Below are 12,726 nucleotides of genomic sequence, written 5' to 3' on the forward strand. Positions count from 1 at the left end.
TTGATGAAGTTTGAAAATACTTCAAGGTCAGAAACATCACCATTAATAATTACTATTTAAGTTTTTTAATCGACAAATAAAATCAAAAAAGTTTTATTCAAATTCAAATTTAAGTTTTATAACTTACAAAATATAATATCTTATAAGTAAACTTCTTGTGATGCTAGTCTCATAACATTATAACTTTTCTTTAGAAAATCATGATTATATTTGTTATGCTTATTGCTGTTACATACTAACTATTCTCAAATACTTAATAACTCAATTTTCAAGAAATAGTAGCTAGCGTTTTCTTGAACAATATTTCACATCCCTCGAGGTATTAGGATGTATTATTACACATGTAAATATAGTTACTAGAATCATAAACTTTCAATAAGCATACGTAATTAATGATCTTAGAAGTATTCAACTTGTATAAAAAATTTAAATAATTTCCTTTTCAATATATAATTTACTAATTAAAAAAATTAACAATGAGCATGATTAGTTGACCTAAATTTCCATCTATTGTTTAAATTCTTTCTCAAACTCTTAAATGTCAAGAAATTATTTTTTTCAAGAGTTTAAAATACAGATAGAAGTCTTTGCGTCTCTAATAATGCAAAAAAAAAAAATAAATAAATAACATTCGTGTCACATAATTCATGACGCATTCGTCACTTAACCAAGCAGTTACAAAAATAAAGTGATTCGAAAAAAACAAACATTTTATCTATATTGAAAATGTCAATTTATTTTACCGTTTAACAAGATGCATTCAAAAAACATAATTAAAATATTCTGAAAAATTAAAAGTTATGAATAAAATGCGTTAACTAACAGTTAAGTATTATTTTTCTTATAAATATGCATCCATTTCTGTTTTTACAAAATATGTAAGATTTTGACGTAACATTTTCCGTTAAAAATGAAGAAAATAAAACTGACACATAGAAACACTTTTGATATATAATTTTATTTTAATAGTGTTTTATTATTTTTCAAGTAAAACGAGGTTAAATGTATTAAAAATAATTGTTTATTTCATTTATTAAGATTAATTGGAAACTACTTATTAAAAGATTTTGCATATTTGTTTCACAAAACAATCAAAAACCTTAGCTGTTAGTCCAAAGAAACAAAAGTTTGATTTAAAACTAGTCACTTTTCAATAAAGTTTATTAACTTGTCCGAAAGATCTGTTTTAGTCTTAAATACATATATTTTTAAAGTTGCAAAATTAATTCAAAAATTGATGTGATTCCTTAGATATAACAAGTGCATGTTTCCTTTCACTGTACAGGTACAATATTCTTATGAGGCAATCTTACAAATTATAACTTTTAAATTGCAACTTTTATTTTTATAGCCTCTCATTCCTAAATTACAGGTTTCACTAAAAATTGGAAACTAATTTTTCATTCACACCTAGCAACCACGTTTCTGTTTTCCCAAAGAAAAAAAAAGCAGCGCATAAAACAATCGGAAGTTAACTGACACAATTTGTAACGACTTCTTTCCGGATATTCCCAGTAGGGGGCGCAGTTGATTCCCGCTGACCGATCCATTTTGCTTTTTCCTTCAAAAAGATTTGGAAACGGAGTAAAGGATTTTGAACCGGATTGTTAGAGCATCACTTTAGATAGAAACTGAATATAATCTTTTCATTTTGCAACTAAACTCTTGGTCTTCTTCATACACTTTATAAACTGATGAAAGATAAAGATATCAAGTCAAATTATTTAAATTTCCCAGGTAAGCTACTTTTCATTCTATTTTGTCAAAGCATGCTTTTTTTGATTGTTTGTTTACTTAACTAGCAACTGCTAACTTTGAGATTTTCTTGCTTAGCCACATTTTTATCCATAATTTAATCAAAGAAAGTAAATATGAAACACAAAAAAAGGAAGAAATAGTTGCTTATAAATGATGTTTCTAAGTTTATTTTCAAATATGAATCCTATTTTTGTAATTAATTTAAAATACATAAGTTTCGCAAAATATTTTGCAATGAAAAATAAAAAAAATTAACATTTTGAGATTCAAATTTATTAAAAATGATGAAAATACATTTTTTTAATTCCATGAAGAAAAAAGCATGCATAAATAATGAAAACGTAATATGAAATATGATTGTCCACGTATCATATCCCCGAAAATGTCCACGTATCATGAAATATGATTGTAAAAAGTTTAAAACGTATTTTTTATCATTAAAAATTGAGCAAACAATTTTTATACAAAATTGCTTGTTTCTATTCTAACTGGAAGGTAGAGTTTTTGCATTAGAATCCATAACTCATGCTAATTTTTTTCTGTTTTTCTAATTTGAGAAACAGTATATGTTAATAAGTGACATATGATACTTAAATTTAATACATTAAGCACAATATTCTTCAATTCCAATTAGTTCAATTTTGTCATATTTTTTAAATAAATATTATGAATAATATTTTTAATGCTGATTCGAAATATAAAGTATAAAAATGATCATAACTTTACTTAAAATAAACTTAACAGTTTCAATATTAAACACTAATAGTCAAAAAATTATATTTAAAATTAGAAGTGACAATTTCTTGATTTTCTAAGCTTTATTTTTAAGAATAATTATTGTGTAATAATTGAGAAAAAAATTTTGTTTTTGTACGTTAGTACCACAATTCAATAGAAAACAATAACTTTTTAAAAGTTTTAAGAAAGTGAATGTGGGGTAGCATCGAGTAAGATTAGAAGGTCTGTTGAAGCTAAACTGTTCCCCTATAAACTGCCAGATTTAAATAAGAAATTAACTGTTTAGTTGTATACAATATATTATTCTGGAAAAGTAATGCAGTCCCTGGCCAAATTACTAGGCATACTGTAAGATTCTATGTAAAATCTTAATTATCAGGGAACTATACAGTTTTATTGTTGTTGCGCGACAGAAACCGTTTTTCACTTGTTTACGTTCGCCTATCAATTGGTTAAATAAGGCGATATGTAATATAAATTTGACAATTGGATAAATTAGACGAAATATTATGTAAATATAGAATATTTATTTCATCAGTTATTATATTAGTATATTATAATAATTGGACCAAATTATTAGACGCACTGTAGGGGAGAGTGGGGTCAATTGTTACAGGGTTCGATTGTAACAGAGCAAAAATTTCGAGTGTCGGGTTCTAGATTTGGTTCCTAAGTGGCGCACAAGGTGTATTTAATAAATCTGCATGTACACCCCTGCTGGCAACCATTTTTATGTACTTTTGAAAGAGTTACGTCACAAAAGATGTTTTCACGCTACGTAAGTACTTTTTTTGGTATTAGAATATTATATTGTAACAAAGTGATTTTGTTTAAACAAATAAAAATCATTAACCGAATATGTAAGTGGACACCTTAATTAACATTTCAATAAAAAAAAGATTAGTTTTGCTAATTAACTAGCATTGTTTTTAACAAATGAAGCTGAAATGGCGTCTTGGGGACAATTGTAACAATAAGTAAAGGGACGATTGTAACAGCTGAAAATAAATAATCTTATGTTTACAAACCATTACTTAACTCTTTAAGAACCACCAATAGTTTCCTATATCATTTATATTATGTTGCATGTGCATTATTTTATTTGTCACCTTTCACAGCATAAATTAAAATTTTTAACCCCTTAAAGTTAAAAGTTTAACCCTTTAGGTCTCTGCTCATTATTATTTTTACTCCTAAAATATCACTACTATTTTGATCAATAAAAAAATATATCACAACTATGATAATATGTATAATTAACTATGTTTTAGTTGAATTTATGAACTGTTACAATTGACCCCGTAAGTGGGGACAATTGTAACAAGTGCACGACTGTCAAAAATTGTTAATAACTAATATAATAACATTTAAAATAAGGTATTCATTTATTTTTCCAGTAGAGGATAGTCTACTTTACTCGTCGGTCAATTAATACTAACAATATATTGGATTTTTTGTTAGTTAAGAATAGTTAAGTTAAAAATGTTACAATTGACCCCACTCTCCCCTAGTGTTTTAATGATTGCATGTTTTGCAGAAGTTTATATGCAATACTTTTATATTTAAACATACATGTCATGGGTTTTTTTTTTCAGGAGATTTCTTATATAGTTCCCATTTGTATTTATTTTTAACGTATTGCATTACAATGTTAACCAAATGATACAGGAGCTTAAACAAGTGCACACAGGTTTTAGCCGCCTAAAAACGATAGTGCTGTATAGTATCACCTGGTAATTAAGATTTTACATAGAATCTGATAATGTGTCTAATATTTTGGCCATAGACTATAGATATACTACTGTTTGTAAATGATTTTTTTTCTTGAAAAAAGTCAAACTATTCGATTTTACTCCACTAGTGGGTAAAACCGGATAAACATGGCAACTCTATGGGAAAGTTAAAAATATTAGAATTTTTGTGAAAAAGTAGCTGTAAATTCTATTTTCTTATGACAATTTAGGAAAACGATGCATGTAATTTACATGTGATATAGTCAAGAACGTACACAAGGAGAAGAGGGGAAGGCGAAAGGTTATTGTCCTGGGACTCGGGATTTTTTGAAGGTTCAACCAAAATTCTTAACAAAAAGTATTGTGCTTATTAAAGTTTTTTTCCCTCATAATTGCAGGTAACTTCTTTACATTTATATTAAAATCACAACTTTGTATCAAAGGTCTAACTGCAAAATATGAAAAATTTCACAAAATATGAAAATAAGACTTTTTGTGCTTTCAGGATGGAGACCGCAATAAATTTTGTCCTTGGGACTATTAAGTCTTTGTTCATCCTTGAAAGTAGTTACCTTCTTCCTCCGCTGCACTGCAGCTTTCGTGTGCCCAGGTTAGACACACATCAGTCAGACTGCAAGCTCAGGCTTCCGAAAAAACATCAGGTTAAATCTTATTGTTTGTTAGGGTATGCTTTGACTCCCGGTGGTTGAGCGGTAGCGCTTCGCGCTGTCGTGTCACAGGTCCCTGGTTCGATCATCGGGCCGGGCAAGGTAGACTCAGCCTTTCATCCCTTCAGTGGGTCGATAAATGAGTACCAAGAATGCTTGGAAACTAAACACTGGGGGTTTCGCGTTCGGCTGACCACCTTACTGGAACATCTGATCCTGCACCCCAGAGCCCAAAGGTCAAGAAAACTGAGATGGGCACAGTAGGCCTTGGCCCTCTATGGGCTGTCGCGCCGCTGAGTTTAGTTTTTTAGGGTATGCTTTTGTAAATGTATAATGCATGTTGGATTTAAGATAATTTTCATAACTATAATGACAAATAAAAATAAAATAGGAATTGCTTCAAACAAGAGAACAATAAAGATTGGACATAATAAAACAAACTTATCAACAAAGGCGTCGAATTAATCAACAACACGCCTACACAAATTCTTCTTTATTGACATTTAAAGTGTTATTCTGAGTTTGTCTGCTAGAAAACAGAACTAATTTTATCGAAATCAAGATACTTGGTTTTATCCCACTCTCCCCTCTGCAGGCATACTTTCTCAAAGCAAGTGTCTTAAACTATCATATCGATCAATTTTGCTGCAACTTTAATATGGTCTCATGTTGATGTTGGAGAAGTTTTCTAACTTGATTATACAATAGAATGCTTCTGGTTTGATCGCAAATCAATTCAATTTTACACATTACTATGGTTGCAATAAATTTCAATTGTATTATTTGATACAACGTTGAACAGATTTTTCCAATTTTTTAGGTATAAGAGAGCTGCAATTCTGGTATTTTATCGAACAGTTTAAACTTTTTAAGAAATCATGAACTAAAGTGTTTAATTCTAGCTTATTTTTGATAATTTTAATTATAAATTGTGTGAAAATGTTATGTGTAGGTTGAATAAAGAGAGCTTTTCAGTTTTTCGTTTCAATCGAAATTTGTAACAATAATCTAAATAACAATAACTCAGACGCTGTAATCAAAGCAAAAGATTTTTTTAAAGTTTCATTAAATTCAACATTCTTAGAGTTTTTCTAAGCATATATTTAATCTTTAAAAATTAAATAAATTAAAAAAGTAAAACAATTTACAGTGCAATCATAAAAATACTCAATGGAAAAAAATGAAACAATTTATTCATTTTAAAAAGTCAATCAGGTACAAAAAAAGTAAAGTAAAAAAATCAAGAATACAAATCTTGGTTTTTAGCATTAAAAAATTCAGAATTGTAACAGTGTTTCAGAATTGCGAAAAGATAAAAAAAGTTTACAGTGCAATCACAAAAACACTAAATTTAAAAAATGAAGCAATTGATGAATTTTAAAAAAATCAATCAAGTGCTGGAAAAGTAAATAAAAAAAATCAAAACAAAAATAATATTTTTAAAAACCACGTTTTTGTAGTTTGGAATAATAATTAGAAAACAAAAATTTGAAAAATGAAAAACGTGGGGCGCATGAAATACATAACAGTAACAGTATGTGTGCTCATGAGAATATGTGTATGTATATCTGTAATTGTATCTGAATGTGGATGTGTATGTAGTTGTGCATGTGTATGAATAAGAAAGTGTGTATATGTACTGTTATGTATTTCATGCATCCCACGTTTTTCTTCTTTCAAATTTTTGTTTTTTAATTATTATTCTAAACTACAAAAACCTGGTTTCTAAACTACAAAAACGTGGTTTCTAAACTACAGAAACGTGGTTTCTAAAAATATCATTTTTATTTTGATTTTTTTTCTGTAAACACTTCCAAAATCTCAATTTATTCACTCACTGTACACAAAACTTTTCAGCTGACGTGTGGCACTAATTTGAAATACTTGAATCGACAACAAAAGACAATCGCGAAAATATTAATTTTTCTTTAATTTTTATTTTATTTTGTTTTGTATGTCTTTTTTCTTTTAATTTTCATGCATTGTCATCCTATTCTGAACTATGTGCCAAATTTGAAGTCTGTAGCTAGTCGGGAAGTTAGTTTAAAATCGATTACAAAATTCCACTCTAACAGACAGACATACACGAAGGCCAGTTGATATAAACGTGATAAAAACAAATCAGGAATACAAACCTAGGTTTTTAGCATTCAAAAATTTATATTTGTAACGGTGTTTCAGATTTGAAAAAAATAATAATAAAACAAGTGAGCAGTGCAATAATAGAAACATTCATTGAAAAAAAGACACAATTGATGAATTTTGATAAAATCAATCAAGTGCTGGAAAAGTGAATAAAAAAAAATCAGGAATACAAACCTAGGTTTTTAGCAGTCAAAAATTTAGAGTTGTTAGTGTTTCAGAATTACAATTATCTCTTTTAAAACACCATTTCATTTCCTTATTTCTTCCACAATCTTTCTCTTTTTAACAAAAAAAAAAAAAAAAAAAAAANAAAAAAAAAAAAAAAAAAAAAAAAAAAAAAAAAAAAAAGGCTTATCATTAACGCAGTCGAATAAAAATAATGTAATCACGCATAATCTATTGATTTTACGAGCTATATCAAGATTTCAAGATAGGACGGAAATTAACTTTAAAAGACCGGAAATTAACCGTAAAGTTATCGCCTCACACCGGAAGTTCGATTTCTTGATTTCTATCAATTCTTTGCTTTTGTTGGATATATGCTTAATTTTTATGCCAATAAAATATATTATAGCGTCATTAATTCAGTTCTGTTTTTCGTGTAAACATATTAGAGAGTTTGAAGCATAAACATATTGGAAATAAAAATCTTTCATTGTAATAAATAATTCAATTACTTAAATAATTGGTGACGCAACTTTACATTTAACTGCGTTTTAAGGTTTTGTTATCCTTTTGTAGGTGTTTCGAATTGCTGTAATTATATTTTACTGTATTAAATTTTTTTTCATTTATTCAGAAAAGTTCTTCATTTGTATCACCTTTAGAAGTAGTATATAATTAAGTTTTCTTAACACTGTAGACGTTTTCTTTTCAGTATTTATAGAGACGTAATCATAGAAAGGCAACATTGCCTGATTAATTTTGTACATTTGAATAATTATAGTATTATTACATGGTATTTGAAAGGAAAAATGTAATACCGACGTGCAAAAAGGATTTCCCCTGATTTACATTAAAAATTATAAAAAGTATCTAAATTTTAAGACTTTAGTATTAAAAAGAATAATTTCAAAGTTTATCAGAAAATATTTTTAATATGGGCAAGAAAAATTATTATAGTTTAACACTTCAGGTTTGAGTAATGAATTCACAGATAATAATATCTAGAAAATGTTTTAAATATTCTTTTTGATTTCTCAAAAAATTTTTCTATAAGTAAAAACCCTGTAAATATTTAATTAAAATAATTAAATTAATTAATTTAAATAATTATTAAATTAGTTAATAATTATTAAATTAATTCATAATTATTAAATTCGTTTCAGTATTAGAACCACGTATTAATTTCGTATAAAACTATTATATTCCAAAAACTCATTTGTTTTGACTGAATTGATTATTGTTAATGTTTTGTTGGTGGAAAAAAATTTGTTAAGTTTCTTGATATTTTTTAAAATTTTTCCTGAAAAATACTTTTAGTTCAATATTAGTGTTGTTAGCTTGTCCATTCTATAAATCTCTATAATCGATATATGGCGTTCATGCTCTTGTCTTCGACGGGAGAAGCTGAGTATGATGACCATGAACTAAGGATTTATGATGCTTACATTGTGGATGTTCTCATCTTACAATGTGGAAGTACTCATCTTACAATGTGGAAATACTCATCTTACAATGTGGAAGTACTCATACCTTTGTTGTAAAATAAACATTGCAGATGTTAGAAGAGGCGTTTCTGATTATATGTTTTACTTCAGTTAGACAAGCAAGGCATCCTATTTAGATCATCTTTACTAGATAGAGCGTTTGCCTTCCAATAAGAAGAACCGGGTTCGAATCCCAGCAATGGCTCGGCGATACGAATTCCTTATCCGGTTTTCTCCAATCACAGAGCTGATGTGAAATATTCCTGGTGGTAGCCGGATCATGCGTTAAAGTCCCCTTGCCATCAGGCTAGGTTCTAGTGGTCCTCCTCCTATGTAACGCAAATGCGGGTTAGTTCCATCAAAGAATCAATTTTTACCAATCTTTCTGGTAGGCAAATTTCTCCCGATACATGATCGATGAGTTCCTTTCGCTTCTGGATTGGGTTTAAAATTACAAGGCTAAGCAGTTTAACATTAGTAGTCGTAAACTCAAAAATTGGGTCAGCTGTTTCACGACGGTTATAGAGAAAAAAATAAGAGTAAACAGTTTTGTAGTAACAGCAAAACTGATATTTCATAACATGCAACGCGAAGATATAGTGTTAAAATAATAATGGATAATAATGAGGGATAAAAAATGATTGGGTAAATGATATGATGGCAAATATTGATGATAAATTAGCGAGTAAAAGAATTTCAAGAATTTTTCATAAGAAAATAAAATGTTGCTTATTATTTTAAAAATTGCTACATGCGTTTTGAGAAATATTATAAGGATAACTCTATTGTCCTTAAAAAATGGGATGCCTTCAAATGACGTAGAGTAGATATCTCGATTCTGATTGGTTGTTGAAACGGGGCATTGTTTACCTTATCAACTGCTCTTTTCCCTCAATTTTGTGTGAACCAGGCCCGTCAAGTATCGATTCTCTTAAGTGACACATTCTATATTCTTTCACAAAGATTTCAATTATTTTACTATATATTAATTACTTAACACAGAGACAGGCATGAAGCCACGTATAACAAAAGCAAAAACTAATTATGCATCAAAGACAAAGCAAAAAAAAATTATCATAATTTGTCTAGATTATATTTTTGTTTTGAGATGATAGAATATAAAAATATATCATCTCAAAACAAAAATATATTATAATTACAATAAATTGCATGAACAAATAATACAACTAAATTAAATGGAAGACACAGACGAGAAATAATTATATTTCAATAAAGTCAATGTGCTATACGTCGTTGTATTTAATTAACTTTACGTTAATTAACATTATAACTAGCATGGATAAACTTAGTTCAATTTAAGCACGCCATTTGCTTACCAACGATCCACAGGAGTTGACGTCATAGATCATATGTGTGGATATCTGTGATCTTCTTCTGGAAGTGAAAGTCCCCAATTTAGATTAAATACTTCTTTTTTGTCCTGAGAAGCAGTTTTGAATTTTATTATTTTAAGAAACTCGTGTATTCGGGAAAGGTTTACGAATTTACCTAAATTAAGCGATAAATTTGGTCAATGTTTTATTTTTTTCAATAGATTTTCTTGCGTGGGTATGACAAATTGCTCGCATTAATTTTAACTTATGATATGAAACATTTTAGTCTAACATCCCATTAAGGAATATTACACGCACAGAAATAATGTGTGCCTTTTTCCAGAATTGAACTTATTTGATAAATGTATTAATACACTTACTAGACACACATACACTAACTATATTTACATACTTCATTCGTTAAAATTTAGTATTTCGCATTATTTTTCTTTTTAAATCGCTTCAGATCTAAAATTAAAACCTCCCTGAGTAACTCGCATAATTTATTTGAAAAAAAAAAGATTTGAGTTCGAAAGCATAGTTATATGCCCTTTTAAAATTTTAATAAAATGAAAAAAAAAATTAAATTGAGTTTTAACCTATTTCTTTAGCATCCTTCTCAGCTTTTTATTTTTGTTTAACCCTAGTTTTTTGCATCAATATGCATTTGATAATAATGTATTATTCTTATTAAAAATCCTAAAATACAACTTTACAGAACATCTCGTAATTTATAGGTGTATTTTATTAATTGAAAACATTATTGTACTGAATTGAAAACATTGTATATTGTATTTTCTTAATTGATGTTTACAAAACAGAAACATCTGTATATTATATGTTTATATGTTTGAAATGATGTCCATTTATATAGACGTTTCCTTAAATATAAAAACATACTCAATAATAATAAAGTCATATAACTGAAAGAAAATTACTTGGTATTCAGTTACATATAGTCATTTTCTACATAAACAGAAAGACATTACATAATAAATGCCTAATAAATAATACACGATAAAAACAAAACTGAAGGGTAAATTATCTCGATGAGTTCTCCATTCTTACGATACGTCGGGTATAAAAATATATAAAATATGCCATTATGCTATTTCGTTCAGAATTGCTGATACTCGTCGGGCAGATAAAAATAAAACAGGACATAGTCAAGTGTATTATTTTACTTTCTGATACAATAAAGAATTGATACATAAGTAACAATATTGTTGTTTTTAATCTTATTTTTCTGAAAAAGCTCATGTTTATTGTATGATACAATGATGAAAATGTTTGAAAAATAATTCCGCTTAGAATGTTATTATTTATTCGTTGAACTACCATATTTTCTATTTTTTGCCGTTTTCGGTGTCACGAAATTATAATTACGTGCTAATTATTATGACTTAATAAAGAATTTTAAATTGATAGTAGTGTTGATTAACTTTTAAAATTTTCTAACTCTAATAAGTAAAATTTGCATACTCGTGGAGCAGATAAAAATAAAATAAGACATAGTCAAGTGTATTATTTTACTTTCCGGTGCAATAAAGAATCGATACATATGTAACAATATTGATGCTTTTAATCTTATTTTGTGAAGATGTTTGTAGTATGATACACTGATGAAAATGCATGAAAAATAATTCTGATTAGAATTTTTACTGATTATTCGTTGAACTACCAATAAAATTCGTTGAGCTACCAATTTTCTACTAGTCGTATTTTCTATAACTTGCCGTTCTCAGTGTTATAAAATTATAATTGCGTGCTAATTATCGTGACGTAATAAAGAATTTTAAATTGATAACAGTGTTGATTAACTTTTTAAAATTCTTAATTGTAATAAGTGAAATTTTACTCGTACAGTAGATAAAAATAAAACAAGATATAGTCAATTGTATTATTTTACTTTGTGATACTAAAACGAATTAATTCATAATTAACGACATTGCTGTTTCTAATCTCCTTTTGAAAAAAGATCATGTTTATTGTATGATACAATGATAAAAATTTATGAAAAATAATTCTGATTAAAATATTCATTAATTATTCGTTGAACTATCACACTTTTTACCAATCGTACTTTTTTGCCATTCTCAGTGTTACAAAATTATAATTATGTGCTAATTATTACGACGTAATAAAGACATTTAAATTGATAATTGTGTTGATTAACTTAAAATTCGTAACTATTTTTGATGCATAACATTATAACATTTGTTTGAAATTGTGAAGATTATTTTTAACATTTCGGAAATAGTAATAAACGGTTTTAAAATATATCATTCTTCCCTTTAATAAGAAAAAGAACCGAAAAAAACATTTGAATATTTTAGATGCTAATTTTAATTACGTTTTGAAAAGCCACTATACGCTTTTGATAGTTGAGCTATGCAGGGGTTTGATAAGGACCACCCTTAATATATATATTATAAATCTTTACTAATAATAAAAATATAAAAAATGAAAAAAAATTGGGGGTTAAAAATTAATATCTAGGAGAAGAAAAAATCAAAAACGAAATTAAATTTTGAGAAAATACAGCCGAGGATGATAATAAATATCAAAACAGGTTTAATTAGAAATTGAAACTTAAAGGTGTTTCTTATATTCTCCTTTTTACTTTTCTTTGTGTCCGCCCATTATCAAACCTGTTTTGTCGTTCATTACATCCAACCACTACTACTATTATACCACTACT

General features: G+C 27.6%; 1 protein-coding gene across 1 annotated transcript in view; it reads left to right on the top strand.

Moving 5' to 3' along the window:
* Positions 1–1,552: 1,552 nt before the first annotated feature.
* LOC107456079 (somatostatin receptor type 2-like) overlaps positions 1,553–12,726 on the top strand; it is a 135,985-nt gene continuing 124,811 nt past the window's right edge. The window contains exon 1 of the mRNA XM_071178454.1: positions 1,553–1,737. The gene's annotated coding sequence lies outside the window, so the exon portion shown is untranslated. The remainder of the gene's footprint in view (positions 1,738–12,726) is intronic.

The sequence above is a fragment of the Parasteatoda tepidariorum genome, chromosome 3 (genome assembly GCF_043381705.1).
Source record: "Parasteatoda tepidariorum isolate YZ-2023 chromosome 3, CAS_Ptep_4.0, whole genome shotgun sequence".
Lineage (NCBI taxonomy): Eukaryota > Metazoa > Arthropoda > Arachnida > Araneae > Theridiidae > Parasteatoda > Parasteatoda tepidariorum.